The sequence below is a fragment of the Lissotriton vulgaris genome, chromosome 2_1 (assembly GCF_964263255.1).
Source record: "Lissotriton vulgaris chromosome 2_1, aLisVul1.2, whole genome shotgun sequence".
Classification (NCBI taxonomy): Eukaryota; Metazoa; Chordata; class Amphibia; order Caudata; family Salamandridae; genus Lissotriton; species Lissotriton vulgaris.
The window spans coordinates 1,018,766,965-1,018,786,860 of record NC_141687.1 but is presented as its reverse complement, the minus strand read 5'-3'; the positions used below and the strand labels follow the sequence as shown (position 1 = coordinate 1,018,786,860).

The window sequence follows — 19,896 nt, the reverse complement described above, 5'->3', positions numbered from 1 at the left end:
TTATTGATAACTCAATTGATTCTAGTATACCTTCAAACAATAAAAGTTAGGCCGTGCAGGATGTGCTCCCAGTTTAATCTACGGTTAGGTTTTCACACCTCCAACGCTGGTTTGCTGAGCACTCAATTAACAGTGATGCCATCAATATTTGGATATTTGGCTGGTGTTCGTGGCAGGGGAGCAAAGTCCAGTTTGTGTCACTTAACCATAATTGGTCAGTTTCAAGTTTTATTTTATTTAGTAACCATTACTGCATTTTAACTGTGGTTTGTTAATAACATTGAAGAGGTTTTTTTTTTTACAATAATACATTATGGTGTCTCCACTGTGTATTTACAGTTAGGATCCCTACATCCAAGTTTAGAAAAAAGCCATTTCCCTCCCCTCCTAACAGCTGCATAATCTGGACCTAATTAGAATGTGCAGTTAGAATGTGCATATGACATTGCTATTTTGACATTACTATCACTCAAACCAACTGATATGTTGTTTCCCTCCCAGATGTGTTTTTTTCCTTTTTCCATCCAGATGTTGCTCCTGTACAAGCAACACTAAAGGGTCACTATAATAGTATCATAACGGGCGCCGCGGAAGGACGAATAGGTCCAAGGAGGAACCAGATCGAAATACTCGGTCTCTTTCTCTGCCAGGCGACCCTTGAAGCTTTTTCCAAGATAAAACAGATCAAGCTTGAGGGAATCCCCCTCTAACAGTTATAGCGCCTTAGCGTGCGCTACACATAGTCACAGAACTACACAACCACTTAAATTTAAGTTTATTATTTAATTTGCACCTTCTCACATAAATAAATGGTCCTGAGGAAAGCCAGCTTAAACAAAGGCACTGGCTGAAACATGTAGACCACACTAGACGTTGGAGGTCATAATTCATACTCCAAAATTGCGTCTACCTGCCTTTTATTCGCTAACAGAGGCCCAGTTTATTAAAAGTAAGTAACTCTCGGGTGCTGGGACCGTCTGTATAGCTTTTAACTTTTCACTTTCTCACCCTTTTCACTGCACACTCATCAACATACCAGCTCCGCAGTCTCCTGGCGTTGAAGCACACCCGGGGCACATTCGGTGCCACTGTGGTGGGCCCGATGATGAAGCATGCCACCGACTAGGTCGGTGGGTGAGGGCTTTATAAGGAAAACAATGCTTTTCCCTACATATTGACGTACCTACCTGAGTCTTCTAAATTCCTTCTCTAGCTAGTCCTTATAGATATTCACTCTAATAGTATACATGTATATGTAACTCTATATTAGAGTCTAGATTAAACAACTGTGCATCCTCCACAGTCACTATTGATGTGTGTGTGTGTGTATATATCTATATATATATTTATATATCTATTGTATAGCACTAGTGTACTTCTCACTCACTCACTTACCCCACATCCACTGCGCTGTTGCATCATTTGGGAAACACTGTTTTAATTCTATATTAAACTTGAACTTGATGAGTTCACCTTCCTATGATTATAATTTGTATGTGTTCTAGTAAAAACCAATCCTTCTGATATTTTTGGCTAGTTTCCGTGGAAGTTGAGGTTGCGCTTCCCCCTTCAAGGTCCATTGTTTTCCTTTATCATCTAAATAAAATTTGGGGCAGCAATTAAATTTGGTCTTATGAGCAGGATATATACAAGCTTCTATTGGATTGGCTTGGTCCTCCTTGTGTTCCTCAGACTCCTCCTCATTCTTGTATTGTTTACTTTACAATACATACCTCCTGGTCATACACTAGGACTGCTGTCCTCTGAGCAAGCCAGTGTCTAATCCAGATCTATTCCTACTCTACACAGTCATAGGGGAGACGTGCTAGGGAAATAATGTGCAAGCTACTAGCTTTACCTTCTTTGGTGACGGAAAACTGTGTTTCTGCATGAAGAAGCACTTAAGGTACTACAGAAACTTAATGACCAGCAGTATGCCTTGGGTCATTTGTTTGTGCAGTTCATACTGTGAATGTAGCTTATTTTACATTGTTAGTCTGTGTCTGTGGGATTTTTTTTATTTGAAAGCCTGCACAGGAATGTCTAGGTATCTATGTTTACCAAGCATTTGAGGGTCATTTGTTTATTTGAAAGTTGTGCAGGATCTTTCTTCCTGCAGGAAAGTGTGACAATTGCTCAGCATACTGATACAAAATCCCTCGACAAGCCTGACACCTCCTTAATCGGCAAACAGCAGCTAAGCAACTGGAAGTCCCTCTCGAACGAAAAAGCTACTTCCCTGAAGAATATCATCCACTCAGGAGCCACCTCAAACCTAAGATCCCACTTCATATACAACCGTGGAAGAACCATTAACCCCCTCAGCATTCACCGCTACCATCAACACCGCCATAACCACCGCCACCTTTTTATCTTGCTGAAAAAAGCAGAAGTGAATGACCTATTGTACAAACCAACAGCAGATCCCAGCACCCTCAACAGCCACAGATCCATCTCGCTCCTGCCTTTGCCAGCTAAAGTCTTTGAGAAAATCTTGGAAAGACCTCCCAAAACTTCAGAACGTCCCCCTCCCTCATTGACTACCTAATGAACCTCAAGGCATGGCTCTCCCAGTTGAAACAGGCATGATATGCTTCTCCTAACTTAGGCCTGTCTTGCTCAGCGCCTGGATACCTTCACACGTGATTAACTGCACTCTACAAATCCACATAACATTGCACAAAGTGCTTTATCTTTGTGTTCTGTGCAGAGAGCACTGTTCCAGTCCATTTTTCATGTTGGGGAAAGAACAATCATATCTCAATATGTTTCAATATATGACCACAGTGGTTTGTAGGAGACTGTCAAGCCTTTTATTGCCCCCATACATTCTAAGCTTTGTTCTGACGTAGAGGCATTGGAAATGAAAGTTAAACTAGGTAATCCTGAGACTTTATCTTGAGCATGCACTACATTGTTGCCCAGACTCCGAATGTGTCTAAGCATCTATTTTGCTGAAACTGTCCTGCTTGCAGCACATATTATTAAACATAGGGCAGTCACTACCTATACACATTTGTGAGCTACGCTGTGTTCAGCTCCTACACAAACACATACATTTTTGGAGCTAATGTGTATGCTAAAACCAGCTGTTCCAATCAAATCAGGAAATGGTTTCTAGACCTGTGCGCATTCACTGAAGATCTTCATGGTAAGGCCACTCAGGTTTTTGGATGAAGAGAGGTGACCCTTATTGGCATGCATATCAGAAAATCAAGATGTACACCTAACAGAAGCAGTCTCGTATGCAGTGTTTCATAAGATCACCTTGATTCTGAGAACATCCATATGCAACGTGATCGTTTTTGCCTCGCTCTTGATGCCTAACTTTCATAAAGCAAAGCTCTTTCTTGTTATGAAAGAATTAGGATGACTGCTTGCCCTGTTCTGAGACCCTGCTCAGAGTTCAGCTTCAAACCTGCCACCCATTACAAAAGAACAGCAGTGAACTGAAGAAATGTGAGGTGAGCCATGTGAGCCATGCTCCCTAAAAAGTGGAAGTACATCCTAGCAGTCTTGAGACCGTGCGGATGGTCACAAAGGCATATTAAGTGGCTTAGCAATGCAATTTGGGTCATTGTGTGAGCATCCCTCAATGAAAAGTGCGTAGCGGTTAGGGGCTGACCTTATACTGTTCTACAGCAGACAGCACCAAAGGAATAGGTGAGGAGAAAACAGGTGTTTTCCAGTTACTGCAGAAAAATAAATAGTCCTTTCAGTGATGTTTTATGAGTTAATATAAGTTTTAACTGGAAACCCTATTCACAGGCCAGAAGGAAGGCCCCACAAATTCCTGAAGAGGTAACAGTTAACAAAAATCGTAATTGTTCCCACCAATGCTATCGGCTGACTGCACAACATCTGCCAATCAGATTCAGACCCACCGCAGGTGCCCGAAGGGAAACAAGATACAGATGACTACAGTGACAAAGGACTCCTACCACCACTTCTGACCAGGCTGACTACCTAGCACTGCAAAATGCTAGAGATCTGGATATGTCTCCAGACATTGACCCACCCGCAGGTTCAGCCTAAAGGCACTGAAAAAACAGATGGGTAACTGATGTCGGGGTTTTGGCGTGGGTGCAATATGGCTACAGTGCTGTCACCATGACATTTTTTCTGGTGTTTGCATGGAGCCAGCAGCTCCTACTGGCAGGAGAGTTATTTCAAATTTCCTGATCCAATCTGGCTCCTGGAATATTCAACAGGTGACGATTCTGCAGGTTTGCAGGGGTATCACCCAGAAAGATATTTCCTGAAGGTAAGTAACCTTTTTGTTTTGATACAAACAGGAACTGTATCTTGACTCCCTGGCCTCATTATTAAATTAGCCTGTTTGATGAACAGCATTTTATTTCATTTAAACAAAGTTGTAAATAATATTTATTAATGTAATTGTTTTTTTATACTTACAAGCAGATTTTTATAGCTAATAAATATGTATGATTAGATGTTTTATCAGTCTCTTACAATATACTCACGAGGACATGGTTTGAATTTGAATTCACTGCACTTTCATGTAACAAACGTCAGTTCTTTCTTTTTCCGCGCCAGCCAGCACAGATCCGGTGAGAGCAGTACCCCCAGTCACTTTTTGACTGACTTTCTTGTGACTTTTTTGTCAACTTTGTTATCGAGTCTACATCGACTCCTGGTGCACAAGGAATGCCCAGTTTCAAGGCCTGCGGTTCCTGGACCCGACTGATGTTGGTGACGGATATGCACTGCGTGTGCCTCTAATGCCTCGAGCGCTACCATGACCCCAAGTCGTGCAACGACTGCCGAACCATGGCCCGGAGTCTTTGCAGGAGCGGTCCCTAAAGCTACTCGAGACCCGGCAGTCGGCTCTGTGTCGTTTGAGGTCCCGGTAGTGTGGGAGGTCGCTGGCCCGATCGCGGAGCCATCATCACTCCTCATCTAAGTCTTCGCACTCTGAGTCTGTTAAGTCAAAGCACAAGAAGAAGTCGAAGATGCATCATCGCTTTTCGACTTCCCCTTGTCCGTCGGCCGACGCGATGAAGGGTGCGGGTGGTGCCCCCTCCCGCACCACCACGTGCGGAGCCTTCAAGATAGACTCCGACCTTCCCTTCCTTCCCGGGACCGGGAGTGACCCCTGCCCAGCTCAGTCAGTTCTACGAAGCGATGCATGCCATCTTTGGGCAGCCCGACTCTGCCGGTGCACCTTCGGGCCCCATAGACTCTGCTGGGGGCTCTAGGCCTTCAACACCAGCGTCTCTGCTCCACGCACCGCAGGACCCCCTTGGATCCAGGCCTGGATCCGTATCGGCGCCGGTCGACCTTTTTACACCTCCACCGATTCCACCGGCATCCCGTCCGCAGCCAAAGCAGGCTGGACCTCCAGCCAGCTTTGACCCCTGCTTCTACCCCGATGTGGATCCGGCGCCAATGGGTACTTTTGTGCCTGCATTCGACCCTGGCCATTGTCAGCCAGTTTGGCAGCCAGAGGAGGGTGAGATAGAATGGGAGGGGTCTGGTGACCCTTTAACTAACCAGTTAGAGTACGACCAGGACTGGAGAGAGAAAGTGAGGGATGCCAGTAGTTTGGATACCTCGCAAGACCTGTCTTCTCCTACCGTGGCTGCGGAAGAGGGAGTGTCTTAACCAGTGATGTTGCGTAGGGCGGCCGAGGCCCTAAACCTCGAACTACCTACAGTGGCAGTCAGGACTAACCTCCTGACAGAGATGCTTCATCTGGTAGTGAGCTCTTCGGAGCCCCTGCTGTCGTTGAATGAAGCCCTCGCGAACATCCTTTTGGGTACCTGGTCTAGGCACCAACACAGGGGCTCCTGTGGATAGGATGGTTGCCTGACGCCACCGCCCGGCACTGGGCAATCCCACTTTCCTCTCCCAATATCCCTCCCCCATGAGCTTGGTGGTCCAAGCTTCAATGTCTCGAAGCTATTCCCTAACGCACCACCGGACAGGGAAACCAAGAAGCTGAATCAGCTTGGGGAGAAGTTGTGTTCTTCCTCCAGCTTTGGGCTGCGGTCCGTAAACACCACATGCCTGTTGGGCCGTTCTTCCCTAACCGTGTGGGATACCGTGGTGCAAGTGCTGCCTCGGTGTGTGGAGGAGGCCCATGCCATACTCCCCTGTGCTGTTGCCGAGGGGAGAGGCACAGCAAAGTTTGCCATCTGCTGTGGACTGGACACTGCCGACGACTGGGTAGGACCATTTCAACCTCAGTGGTGCTTCATCGAAACGCCTGGTTGAAAACAACTGGCTTTTCGGGGGATGTCCAGAACACTTTGATGGACATGCGCTTTGATGGCCGTCGCCTGTTCGGAGACAAGGCAGACAGTGCGCTAGAGCGCTTCAAGGACTCTGGGGCTAGGGCCAAGTCCTTGGGCCTCTCCTCCACGCACCTTGCATGGTCTGCCTTTCGCCCCTTTCGCTGCCACGGAATGGTTGCCCCTACACGTTCTTTTCAGAGCCACAGGCCAGCACAAGCTGTTCAACCTCAGCGCGGCCGGGCACGTGGGAACCACTGATGTGGTTCTGTGGGCCAGCGGACGGACCAGTCCACCACCACCCCCTCTGAAGCGGCCTCCAAACCCTCCTAGTCCGAACTTTCAGGCCCATCTAATGCCAGTGGACATTAGTATCCTCCTTTACCTCCTCCACTGGCGCACCATCACGTCGACCAAGTGTATTTTGCAGTTAGTCCAAAAGGGCTACTCCCTCCCCTTCTTCGAGACTATCCCTCCAGCCATGCCACCCCAGTTACCACTGCATGTTGGGGGATCACCTGGCCCTTCTCCAACAGGAAGTTACGGCTCTCCTGGCCAAGGGAGCCATCAAGTGCATTCCTGCCCCAGAAGTAGGTCGTGATTGCTATTCCCACTACTTTCTGGTTCCCAAGAAGGACAAGGGCATGCATCCTATCTTGCATCTCAGGACGTCAACCGCTTCCATCGGAAGGAGAAGTTCAAAATGTTGACCCTGGCTCGGGTCTTGTCTGCCTTCAACCCTGAAGACTGTATGGTAGCGTTGGGCTTGCAGAACGCTTATTATCGCATCCCCGTCCTGCTGGCCCACCGGCGTTACCTGCGATTCACGGTAGGCCACGAGCACTTTCAGTTTACTGTACTCCCCTTTGGCCTTACAGTGCCCCTCGGGTGTTCATAAATGTGATGGCGGTGGTCGCAGCTCATCTCGCAGATCAGGGCCTCCAGTCTTCCCCCTATCTCGACGACTGGTTGTTGAAGGCGGGCTCAAACTAGGCAGTCTTCTCCCACCTCCAGACTACGGCCGACCTCCTGTATTCGCTGGGGTTCTCCATCAACGTGCCAAAGTCACACCTGACCCCCTCTCAGAAGCTCCTCTTCATCGAAGCGGTTCTGGATATAACTCAGTTTCTGGTTTATCCTCCCGAACAGCGAGTCCAGGATATTCAGACTATGATTACGATCTTTCAGCCTCTATCCCGGGTTTTGGTCAGGATGACCCTGAGGCTGCTGGGCCTCATGGCCTCCTGCATCCTGCTGGTCGATCATGCCAGGGGGGGCATATGGGGGCTCTAGAGTGGGACCTGAAGTTCAAGTGGGCGTAGCATCAGGGGAATCTGTACGATCTGATCAAGACTACTAACCGCAGATTTCTTAACGTAGAATTATCCCCAGGCGTGAGACTGTATCCGGAAACTTTTTTGCCCAGCATCCCTGCGCGCCGGGGGGACAGCATCACGCGGCTCGGCCCTGGCGTCGCCCGTGTACTTGACGTCAGCGAGGTCACATACGGCCCACCATGGTGCGCCTACGTCAGTTTTTTCCTTTTCCGCTTGCAACGCGGATCCGGTTCATGCTCGGGCCTATTTGGGTCTTTCCCTTGTGTGTTGTGGGAACAGTGTGCGAATGCCTTCGGGCTTCAAGTCTTGTGGGAGATTGATGTCGGCAACGGACCCTCACCTTATTTGAAAGTGGTGTTTTGGGGAGGACCACAGCTCCACTGACTGCGAGGCGTGGCAACAATTGAAGCCGAAGTTGGGGTGAGAACGCGGAATGAAACTTCTGTTGGCTTGCATATCCAGATCGGCTTTGTCGCCTCGCTCAGCCTCTGTGGACGGTTCTCGCCGCGGCCGGCATCGTCGTCGTCCTCATCCCTCTCCAGTTCCGCAAGAGCGCCGGTGGGTAAGTGTCGCAGCTTGTCCCAGAGTGCTGGTTTCCGGCCTGTTGGGGGCGTGGGCTCTCCGCGTGTGATGCAGCCCCACGTGTCGTCCCCTTATCTACTGTTCCCCGGTGAGGAGGCGTCGAGAGCCCAAATGGAGTCATATGCGGCAGCTTTGCAGGCCTCGCAGGCTTTTTCTTCACCTCCTGGGATATCGGCGGATCCCTTGCACGGTGCGGGGCCCTCCGCGGCGTCGCCCTGGATCCAGGCTCGGAGGATGTGGTGCCTTTGGTGTCGCGGAAGTCGCCGGGGCTCGGGTTGCATCCCCGAGTCCCTCTCGGTCCTTTGACAAGATGGTCCTGTCTAAGGCCGAGGCAGCTGCTGACCCTGGCGGCACCACAGGGGTCAGTGGACCCCTCTCAACCCGTTTTGGGTAGGGGCTGGAAGGGGACCCCCTCGCTCCTCTCCGGGGCCTTCTTGTTCCTCCACGCAGGCAGCTGCCTTGTCGGAGGTTGAGTTGGGGCCGGCGGCGCCACAGTGGTCAGTGGGCACCTCTCGTCGCCTCATGGGTGTGGGCTGGCGGGGGGCTCCTTGTGGGTTCCCTGGTCCCTCTCGTCCCTCCGTGCAGGCAGATGTCTCACCAGAGGTCGAGTCGGACCTGGCGCCGCCGTGGAGTTTGGTGACCCTCTCTCGTCCCCCATGGGCCTAGGCTGGCGGGGGACTCCTTATCGCTCTCCCATGGCTTCTCGTACCGCCACGCAAGCAGCTGTCTCGTTGGAGGTTGAGTCAGTGCCGTTCCGGCGCTGCCCTTTGACTGCCTCCGCTCCGTCCTCGTCCCCAGCGCCAGGTGGAGGTGGTGGCCCGGCCAGCGTCTCCTGTGGTGTTGGATGACGCCGACGACGACGCCCTGCTCCAGTTTGCGGATTCTAAGGCGCAGGACAGGCGCCAGATTGTGGATTTGTCCTCGGACGTTCACTCTTCTCCAGAGGCTGTGCGCCTGCTGGTGTCGTCCTCACCGGAGATGGGCCGCTTTGTGGCGTTCTCCCCGGCGTCATCGAAAGACTACTCCTTGCCGTTGCCGCCGCCAGGGGAACCACAGGTCGCCCAATCTTCGGCTCCTCTTCCTCCTTTTCGGACTTGCCCCTTATCCACTCCAGTTGGCTTCGGGGACGGCCGCCTTAGCCTACAGCCGTTGCCCACAGAGGAGCTGCTTTCTCCTCCACGGGGCCCAACGGAGGCAGGTGCGGCTGTGGGGATTGTGCGGGAACGGCTGGTGGATCTTCCTTTTGATGATTCCCTTTTGTTCCACACCCAACGGAATCGGCCATCTAGGAGGTTTTTGGAGGGGCTTAGGCCTCCTCCTCCTCCTCCTCCCCCTCCACCCCCCTCCTCCCCCTCCTCCTCCTCCTCCCCCTCCTCCCCCTCCTCCTCCTCCCCCTCATCCCCCTCCTCCCCCTCCTCCTCCTCTTCCCCTTCCCCACCCTCCCCCTCCTCCTCCTCCTCCTCCCCCTCCTCCCCTTCCTCCCCCTCATCCCCCTCCTCCTCCTCCTTCCCCTCCTCCTCCTCCTCCTCCTCCTCCTCCTCCTCCTCCTCCTCCTCCTCCTCCTCCTCCTCCCTCCTCTTCTCCCCCTCAGTGACTGGTGAGTTTCGCTAGCTTTTGGTGATCTTCTTACCTTTGGGGGGAGTCGCCCTTGTGGTTCTGGTTCTGTGTGTTTTATGGCCACTCAAGTTCTCCTTGTGGAGACTGTGGTACTGTTGGCTGCTGGATGGCCCTTCTTTGTGGTGTGTTTTTGTTGGATTACTTGCTCCAGGTTGGCCTGAGATAGGGTCTCCTGTGTTTTTCTTGGGCTGATTGATAAGCCCTCTGCAGGGGTTTTCTCCCTGCGACTTTTTCCTGTTTTCCTCTGCTGCGGAAGTTCTTCCAAAGAGGGTTCCCATGTTGTGGGACTTAACTTACCTTATGTGGGGTAGTGGTAGCTGTTATATAACTTTGCTATGGGAGTTTGCGGTCGCCTGCAGGCTACTGCTCCCCTTGGCATCCAGGTACGTTGCGGGTGCACGTGCTTTGTCTGCGCGGACCCCTCGCTGAGGTGTGCCCAGGCTCTTCTCCACTTTCATGTTCTCTATCCTGGAGACTGCGATGCTTGTGTCCCTCCTTCTTCTGGTGTAGCCTTGGCCGGTATTCTGGGGGGCCCTGGGCTGTTCTTCCTGCTTCCGACTGCTTCTTGAGGTCGGCGCCGTTCTGTCCGGTCTGTTGCCTTCTGACTGCGGTGGGCTCGTCTTCTTTTCCCTCGTTTCCTTGGGCCCTCTAAGTCGTTCTTTCCTCTGCCTTGCCCTGGCATTGGTTGGAGGTTTGTTGCCTTGTAAGGGTGTGGGGTGCTTCGGCCTCCCTTTCGCAGCCATGCTTGGCTTAGGGACAGTGTGTTCCCTGAAAATGTGCGGGAAAGGCTGGTGGATCTTCCTTTTGATGGTTCTTTTTTGTTCCACGCCCCGACGGAATCGGCCATCAGGAGGTATTTGGAGGGGCTTAGGCCTCCTCCTCCTCCTCCTCCTCCTCCTCCTCCTCCTCCTCCTCCTCCTCCTCCTCCTCTTCCTCCTCTTCCTCCTCTTCCCCCTCCTCCTCCCCCCTTCCCCCTCCTCCTCCCCCTCTTCCCCCTCCTCCTCTCCCTCATCCCCCTCCTCCTTCTCCTTCTCCTCCTCCTCCTCCTCCTCCTCCTCCTCCTCCTCCTCCTCAGTGACTGGTGAGTTTCGCCAGCTTTTGGTGATCTTCTTACCTTTGGGGGGAGTCGCCCTTGTTGTTCTGGTTCTGTGTGTTTTATGGCCACTCAAGTTCTCCTTGTGGAGACTGTGGTTCTGTTGGCTGCTGGATGGCCCTTCTTTGTGGTGTGTTTTTGTTGGATTACTTGCTCCAGGTTGGCCTGAGATAGGGTCTCCTGTGTTTTTCTTGGGCTGATTGATAAGCCCTCTGCAGGGGTTTTCTCCCTGCGACTTTTTCTGTTTTCCTCTGCTGCGGAAGTTCTTCCAAAGAGGGTTCCCATGTTTTGGGACTTAACTTACCTTATGTGGGGTAGTGGTAGCTGTTCTATAGCTTTGCTATGGGAGGTTGCGGTCGCCTGCAGGCTACTGCTCCCCTTGGCATCCAGGTACGTTGCGGGTGCACGTGCTTTGTCTGTGCGGACCCCTCGCTGAGGTGTGCCCAGGCTCTTCTCCACTTTCATGTTCTCTATCCTGGAGACTGCGATGTTTGTGTCCCTCCTTCTTCTGGTGTAGCCTTGGCCGGTATTCTGGGGGGCCCTGGGCTGTTCCGACTGCTTCTTGAGGTCGGCGCCGTACTGTCTGGTCTGTTGCCTTCTGACTGCGGTGGGCTCGTCTTCTTTTCCCTCGTTTCCTTGGGCCCTCTAAGTCGTTCTTTCCTCTGCCTTGCCCTGGCATTGGTTGGAGGTTTGTTGCCTTGTAAGGGTGTGGGGTGCCTCGGCCTCCCTTTCGCAGCCATGCTTGGCTTAGGGACAGTGTGTTCCCTGAAAATGTGCGGGAAAGGCTGGTGGATCTTCCTTTTGATGGTTCTTTTTTGTTCCACGCCCCGACGGAATCGGCCATCAGGAGGTATTTGGAGGGGCTTAGGCCTCCTCCTCCTCCTCCTCCTCCTCCTCCTCCTCCTCCTCCTCCTCCTCTTCCTCCTCTTCCTCCTCTTCCTCCTCTTCCTCCTCTTCCTCCTCTTCCTCCTCCTCCTCCCCCTCTTCCCCCTCCTCCTCCCCCTCCCCCTCTTCCCCCTCCTCCTCTCCCTCATCCCCCTCCTCCTTCTCCTTCTCCTCCTCCTCCTCCTCCTCCTCCTCCTCCTCCTCCTCAGTGACTGGTGAGTTTCGCCAGCTTTTGGTGATCTTCTTACCTTTGGGGGAGTCGCCCTTGTGGTTCTGGTTCTGTGTGTTTTATGGCCACTCAAGTTCTCCTTGTGGAGACTGTGGTTCTGTTGGCTGCTGGATGGCCCTTCTTTGTGGTGTGTTTTTGTTGGATTACTTGCTCCAGGTTGGCCTGAGATAGGGTCTCCTGTGTTTTTCTTGGGCTGATTGATAAGCCCTCTGCGGGGGTTTTCTCCCTGCGACTTTTTCTGTTTTCCTCTGCTGCGGAAGTTCTTCCAAAGAGGGTTCCCATGTTTTGGGACTTAACTTACCTTATGTGGGGTAGTGGTAGCTGTTATATAGCTTTGCTATGGGAGGTTGCGGTCGCCTGCAGGCTACTGCTCCCCTTGGCATCCAGGTACGTTGCGGGTGCACGTGCTTTGTCTGCGCGGACCCCTCGCTGAGGTGTGCCCAGGCTCTTCTCCACTTTCATGTTCTCTATCCTGGAGACTGCGATGCTTGTGTCCCTCCTTCTTCTGGTGTAGCCTTGGCCGGTATTCTGGGGGGCCCTGGGCTGTTCTTCCTGCTTCCGACTGCTTCTGGACGTCGGCGCCGTTCTGTCTGGTCTGTTGCCTTCTGACTGCGGTGGGCTCGTCATCTTTTCCCTCGTTTCCTTGGGCCCTCTAAGTGGTTCTTTCCTCTGCCTTGCCCTGGCATTGGTTGGAGGTTTGTTGCCTTGTAAGGGTGTGGGGTGCTTCGGCCTCCTCTTCGCAGCCATACTTGGCTTAGGGACAGTGTGTTCCCTGAAAATGTGCAGGAACGGCTGGTGGATCTACCTTTTGATGGTTCTTTTTTGTTCCACGCCCCGACGGAATCGGCCATCAGGAGGTATTTGGAGGGGCTTAGGCCTCCTCCTCCTCCTCCTCCTCATCCTCATCCTCATCCTCATCCTCATCCTCATCCTCATCCTCATCCTCATCCTCATCGTCATCGTCATCCTCATCCTCATCCTCATCCTCATCCTCATCGTCATCCTCCTCCTCCTCCTCTTCCCCCTCTTGGAGAACATTCAGGATACCGCATTCACTGGAATTAATTCCTTCTCATCCTCTTGGCGGGAGGGATCCGCGACCTAACCTCCAGGTGCAAGATGCCGATTGAAAAACAGTGCTTTAAGTACTTAAGAATCTACACAGCGAGAGATCCCCGTGAGTTCTATCGGCCTAATTTGGGTTCCCAACTGGACAGACTCACCATGGGTGCCAAACACTGGTGGACCCTGTAGCTTTCCCTCATGCGACGGGTGGCAATATTTAAAATGACGACCCACAGCGTCTACTTAACGCCTTGCAAAACACGCCATTTGAGATTCCCCCACGTTTCTTTCATAGAGTGGATGCAGAGCTACGATCCCTATTATGAAGCAATGGTGTGCCACGTATAGCGCTATGCAAACTTAAGCAGGAGGTCTATGATGGGACACCGGCATTGCCCGACATACTAATCTACTACTTGGTTTCCCAATGGTCACGGTAAATGAATGGGTATTTGGCGAATGAGCAGAGCTAGCATACAGGGTGTATAGAGTCGCCATGGACGCCAGGGGATTCCGTCCATTATTGTACAGCAGTAGGGTGGTAGGTAGTTCTGCGCTGCATACCCGAACTGTGGCACTGGCGTGTCGAGCAGCAACAAAATACCTGGGCTGGGAGGCGATGCTCACGGGGATGACCTCCCCACCCCCTCTGGCACAGCGACTTGCTGAAAAGGTAGGAAAGCTGTGTGATTTTAATAAGTTGGAGCTGTTGGGCCGAGAGATCCTGGGAGATGTATGGAGAGGGCCAGCGTTTATCACTTTCACAACTTTACAGGTTGAAATTGAGATGAAGACGACAGAATGGATAAGATACCTACAATTGGGTCATGCCCTCCGAAAATATATCTGTGAGGGAGCGGCTCTGGAGCAGGCCACACTTTTAGAGGACAGACTGTTGACAGACCCATTGTACGAGAATACCATCTCACTATTATATGAGAAAATAGTAAATAGCGCACCAGATGTACTTGGCTCATTGAGGGCAACATGGGAGAGAGACCTGGGCGGAGGCGATGCAGAGCGCAAGGGCAATGGCGATACGCAACAGGTTCTGATTAATCCAGTTGAAGATTCTGAATTGGGTGTATTAACCCAGATCGGTTTACATCGGCTGGGGCGTATTTGTGATACACTGTGCTGAAGAGGGTGTGGGCTGGAGGGGACCTTCTACCATCTGCTATGGGAGTGCCCTGTGTTACATTCATATTGGCTGACGGTTAGGGAGTTGATGACCACAGTCGTGAGGGTAGAGGTGCTGGTAGAGGCCAAATGGTTCTTATTAATGATCCCTGGATATTAGGATTGGTCGAGGCACATGAGACAATGGTTGGTGCTGGCAGCGGTGGTTGCTAGGTGAAATATAGCAAAAAGGTGGGGAGCGACCGTCTCGCTGACAATAGAGGAGTGGAAATCCGATTTGGACTGGTGCTGGCAGGCAGAACGCATGATATACAAGAGCAGAGTGAGCCGCAGAAAACGCTAGAAGATATGGGGTGCTTGGCAGACACATCAGGATATGTAGCATGAGTAACTGCAGACGAAGTTATGGAATTGCACTGTGGAGTTGATTTCGCTCATGATTATTCACCATTTGATTATACATGGTTTAGATTATATGGAAAGGTAATCCGGAGTAAGTGCTCCTTTGTTGTATTTTTCCCTGACCACGTATTAATAAAAAGAATTATAAAAAGATATATATTCTTTGAATCCCACAATGCTATTGTTTTAAAATTAGAGATAGAGATGTGTTGAGCAAAGAGAAAGGGCAGTCTGAGGAAACGAATAGTAAGGGGATTCTGGAAATAAATATGGAGATCTCTCATTCATTATTTGAAGCCCTTAAAAGTATGTTGTGCCATAAAGCAAAAATACCCCCCCTTACATTTTTTGGTGAATCTTACTTCATATCTATATCAAACATTTAAATTAAATCCATTTGCTGTAGCTTGCTCCATTGGAAATGCTATAAATTCAACCGATCTGTTTCAGCAGCATGACATTTAGATATTCAATTATATCTGAGTATAGAAGACCAGCGATCTAGATGTTCATTAGAACTCCGAGGGGAAGAGACAGTAGGACAATGGGAATCAACTCCGAGACTGCTGCTGATGTTGGAAGATAGGGTGTTTCACTAGAGCATGCCGCACTTTTTACCCAAGTGGATGTAGAGGATAATTGTGAATTTGTAGAAGGCCATGTTTGAACTGTCGAGACCATTAACCAGTTGTGCTGTGAGAAATAATGAGTTTACTTTTTTCTCTGAAAGATGGTTCCTTAGAGCCCAGCAGATCAGCATTCTTCACTTTGCTAAGTCACAATAAACTTTGCAGCACGTATTAGAATGAATGTGGCATCACTGACAAATTTCTTAAATTGTGACTAAAATCGTTTTACTTCCTTTTTAAATACACCTTTTCTTTATCCTCAGAAAATGACATTCATTTCGATTCATTTAAATGTAAAAAAAGATGCTTTATCACCACCAAAGTGCAACAGCTTTTTTTTTTAAACTGAATTTTATTAGTTTTGAAAATTTAAGAAAAACAGAGCTAGGATTATGAAGTAAAGGTGGTTACAGACATGGATTCACTTCACCTGTCAGGTGTCACAGCTGCAAAGCAGAACGTATAATGGTTAATGGAATTTGTGGAATAAACCAAGTCAACGAGCAAAGCATTCAAAAAGGAGTACATTAATTTCTCGCTCGGTCGCCATCACATAGCAAGGCTACCATCTATCAGTACAATTACCCCTCTGCTTCAGAGCCATAATCCCTGCTCTAGTCTCCATCATCATTGAATTTCCCAAAAAAATTGGGCCCAGATCAAGACCTCCTCTGCTGCCCACTTGTCAGTGCATGACTTTCTCATATGGTGTTCCTCTGCCACCCCCATTCCATTAGGTCACCAACGGGACTCTAGTGCCCAGTCACCCAATGGTCACACAACGCTTTGCCAGAAGGAGGGCCAGCTAAGCAAGTTTATAGGAGATTTTCCATCCCCAGGGTATATCCATCACACTCAAAAAGCAAGTGAGTGGCGTTAAAGGGATCATCATTCCAGTGGTTTTCTCAATGCTTGGTAACACTTGCTCCCAGTTGGTCTGGACCCCAGTACATTCCCAAGCCAGATATAACAAGCATTGAAAATGCAATAGGTCTTGCATTTGATTAAGTTAAAGCCATTTGCTTTGCTAATGGTATTGTATAGCAAAGCAAATGGCTTCAAATTTATGAAAGGCGAGAACTATTGCATTTTTAATGCTTGTTTTTTTTTTTTACGGGGACGGGGGCGAGGCACAGGGAGATTGTGATTTGTCCAGAATCACAGGTTATTGAGCCAACGCCAAGACTCAAACCTGCTTCCCAAGTCCCAGGGTCGGCAGCAGGGGCTGTAACACCACAACCTCCACCCTCTTAGCAGTTGTAAAACTTGTTCCATTGCCATATGGGGTCAAAGGGCCTTCTGTGTTATCTCTGCTTCCTAGATGTTTTTGGTGGAATGATTCCATAGCACATAAAGCGCCTAAAGACAAAGTGGTTTGCATCCGACCCAAGGGAAAAGCTAGGAATGCTCAATACTGGACAGATATTGCTTTGCACAAGATTTCACCGCCTGACGTGTGCTTTTTTTCTTTTTCAAAGATGGGCTACCTCAATAGTTCCTGCAGAGGGTGAGCCGGTTTAGCAACTTCTGCTGGATGCTTACAGTCTGCTGATGGGGTTCAAGTCCCAGGGCAGTGAGGGGAGATCTGGCGAAAAACTGTGCATGTCACTCAAACAACTCTCTCGGCCTTTTAAATCGGTCAAAGAACCCAATGTCTGGGGGGAAAATTAATTTGGGATGTCAAATGTGAAATGCCTAGTGGAAAGTCCTGGTTATGCTTCAGGTCGGAGAAATAATCCGGTCCTGGCTCCCCTTGCCACCGAAAGGTGTGATCTTGGGCGAGGCCACTAAAATTACCAATCCCTCTGTTGCCCAATGCAAGAACTGAAGGACAAAGGCCTGAGGGCTGACACTGCAGCTTGGGAAGCAGGAAGTAATTGTTCTTGGGAAATAGTCTTGTGTGATACAGCAGTCAATAAGGGGTTAGGGGCATTGTGATTGAGGCTTCCTCTTTCCGTTTATGTTTTCACAGATAAATACAGTCAGAAAAACATTTTGTTTCTTGTCTGTCTGTCTCGTCCGGTGAAGGAGGCTACATTTGCCCCAGGGAGAAGCCTGGCTGTCCTGGCCGTTGCTAGGGGTAGCTGAACAGGTGGTGGGGGGGGGGATTGAGAGGGGGTGCTGTCCACAGAACAGCAGAGTGCCCAGCAGATAATCGATTACAGAAACACAGACCACGCCCCTCTTTTTAGGTCACTTGATGCACGCTGCTTTAGAGATCTTCTCAGAATCACGCAGTTTTGCACAAGTATTGGAGTCAGGATTAGAACTCCGATTTGTACGTAGCAAGGTCACCGTAGAGCGAGCACCAGAGCCCTTTTCTGTTACTAGGATTCTTGTGCTTAAGTGCATAGGGAGGGCGGAATCTGTAGCTGAGGCGCGTACATCAGATATCTGCTTCGTTTTACCGTATGGCTGAATTCACTTCAGTTTTTTGTAGTCGGGCAACAGAATCCCCAAGCATTTCACGGCAGAGTCAGGTGCACAGGATATCACAGTTTGGCTGTGGTGACGCCTAGATTGACTCTCTGGACTGACCACAGCTGCGTTCACTTCACCTACAACAAGCCCAAACCCACCAACCACCTCCAACCAACTCTGCAAAGAAACTGGAACAAGATCACCACCGACCAGATCTCCGCATCGCTCCTTCTAAACACCCCTGCCCACTCTTCTAACCCAAACCAAGCCGCCGCCAACTTCACCCTCTGGCTATCCAACACCGCCGACACCTTAGCACCACTGAAAAAACGTCAAAGCAAACCTGGCAGCAAGAAGGCCTCATGGTTCAACGATGATCTTAAGAAGTCAAAGAAACTCTGCCGCTCCCTTGAAAAGGCCTGGAAAAAAGACCCAACCACTAGCACCAAGGACGCCTTCAAAAACGCCACCCGCACTCACCACCAACTAATCCGAAAGGCCAAGAAAACTGCATTCAAGGATCGACTTGACAACATCGCACACAACAGCAAGGAACTCTTCAACATCGTCAAGGAATTTTCCAATCCCTCAGCCAACTCCAACGACATCACCCCCTCTCAAGCCCTCTGCGACTCCCTAGCCTCATTCTTCCACAACAAGATTGCAGACATCCACAACAGCTTCAACAACCAACCCGGAGACCAAACCACCCAACCATTTGCTGAACATTCTCCCCCCGTGAACACCCTTAACGACTGGAACCCAATCTCCACCGAGGACACCATCCGCCTGATGAACTCCATCCACTCAGGATCCCCAACAGACCCTTGCCCTCACCACATCTTCAACAAAGCAGACTCCGTCATAGCACCGCACCTCCGAGACGTCATCAACTGTTCCTTCAACTCCGCCACCTTCCCGGAAGACTGGAAACACGCTGAACTCACCGCCCTTCTGAAAAAGCCCACAGCGGACCCCACCAAACTCAAAAACTACCGCCCCATCTCGCTCCTTCCATTCCCGGCCAAAGTCATCGAGAAAGCTGTCAACAACCAGCTCGCCGCTTTCCTCGAAGCCAACAAATCCCTCGACTCCTCACAATCTGGCTTCCGAGCAAAACACAGTACTGAGACCGCCCTCATCGCAGCAACAGACGACATTCGAACTCTACTGGACAATGGAGACACAGTCGCCCTCATCCTCCTCGACCTCTCTGCAGCATTCGACACAGTCTGCCACAGCACCCTTTTACAACGCCTCAATAACATCGGAATCCAAGGAAAAGCACTTGAATGGATCACCTCGTTCCTCACCGGAAGAACCCAGAGAGTCCGCCTTCCACCATTCAAGTCCGAGGCCACTGAAGTCATCTGTGGCGTACCACAAGGATCCTCTCTCAGTCCCACCCTCTTCAACGTATACATGAGCCCCCTCGCGGCCATCGCCCGCCAACACAACCTCAACATCATCTCTTACGCGGATGACACTCAACTGATCCTTTCTCTCACCAATGACCCCAACACCGCCAAAACTAACCTACACGAAGGAATGAAAGAAGTTGCCGAATGGATGAAACAAAGCCGTCTGAAACTGAATTCAGACAAAACAGAAGTCCTCATCTTAGGTACATCCCCCTCTGCATGGGACGACTCCTGGTGGCCGGAAGCCCTCGGAAAAGCACCCATCCCGACAGACCACGCACGGAACCTAGGCGTCATCCTGGATTCTTCACTTTCAATGAACAGACAAGTCAGCGCCGTATCCTCATCCTGCTTCAACATTCTTCGCATGCTCAGAAAAACATTCTGTTGGATCCCCACCGAAACAAGGAAAACAGTCACCCATGCTCTGGTCACGAGCCGTCTGGACTACGGAAACACCCTCTACGCAGGTACTACCGCTAAACTCCAGAAGAAACTCCAACGAATCCAAAACGCCTCAGCCAGGATCATATTAGACATCCCGCGCAACGAACACATCTCTGGTCACCTGAAAGACCTCCACTGGCTACCCGTCAATAAGAGAATCACTTTCCGACTACTAACCCACGCACACAAATCACTCTACGACATCGGTCCCGAATGCCTCAACTCACGACTGTCCTTCTACACCCCCTCCCGCCAACTACGCTCTTCCAGCCAAGCCCTCGCCACTGTACCCCGCATCAACAAGACCACCATGGGAGGCAGATCCTTCTCATACCTGGCTGCTAAAACTTGGAACTCACTCCCCGCTTACCTAC

The 19,896-nt window shown here is 50.5% G+C and overlaps 1 protein-coding gene across 1 annotated transcript in view; it reads left to right on the top strand.

Moving 5' to 3' along the window:
- Positions 1-19,896, top strand: part of PSMD14 (proteasome 26S subunit, non-ATPase 14) — a 532,244-nt gene that overhangs the window by 447,138 nt on the left and 65,210 nt on the right. The gene's annotated exons all lie outside the window — the stretch shown is intronic.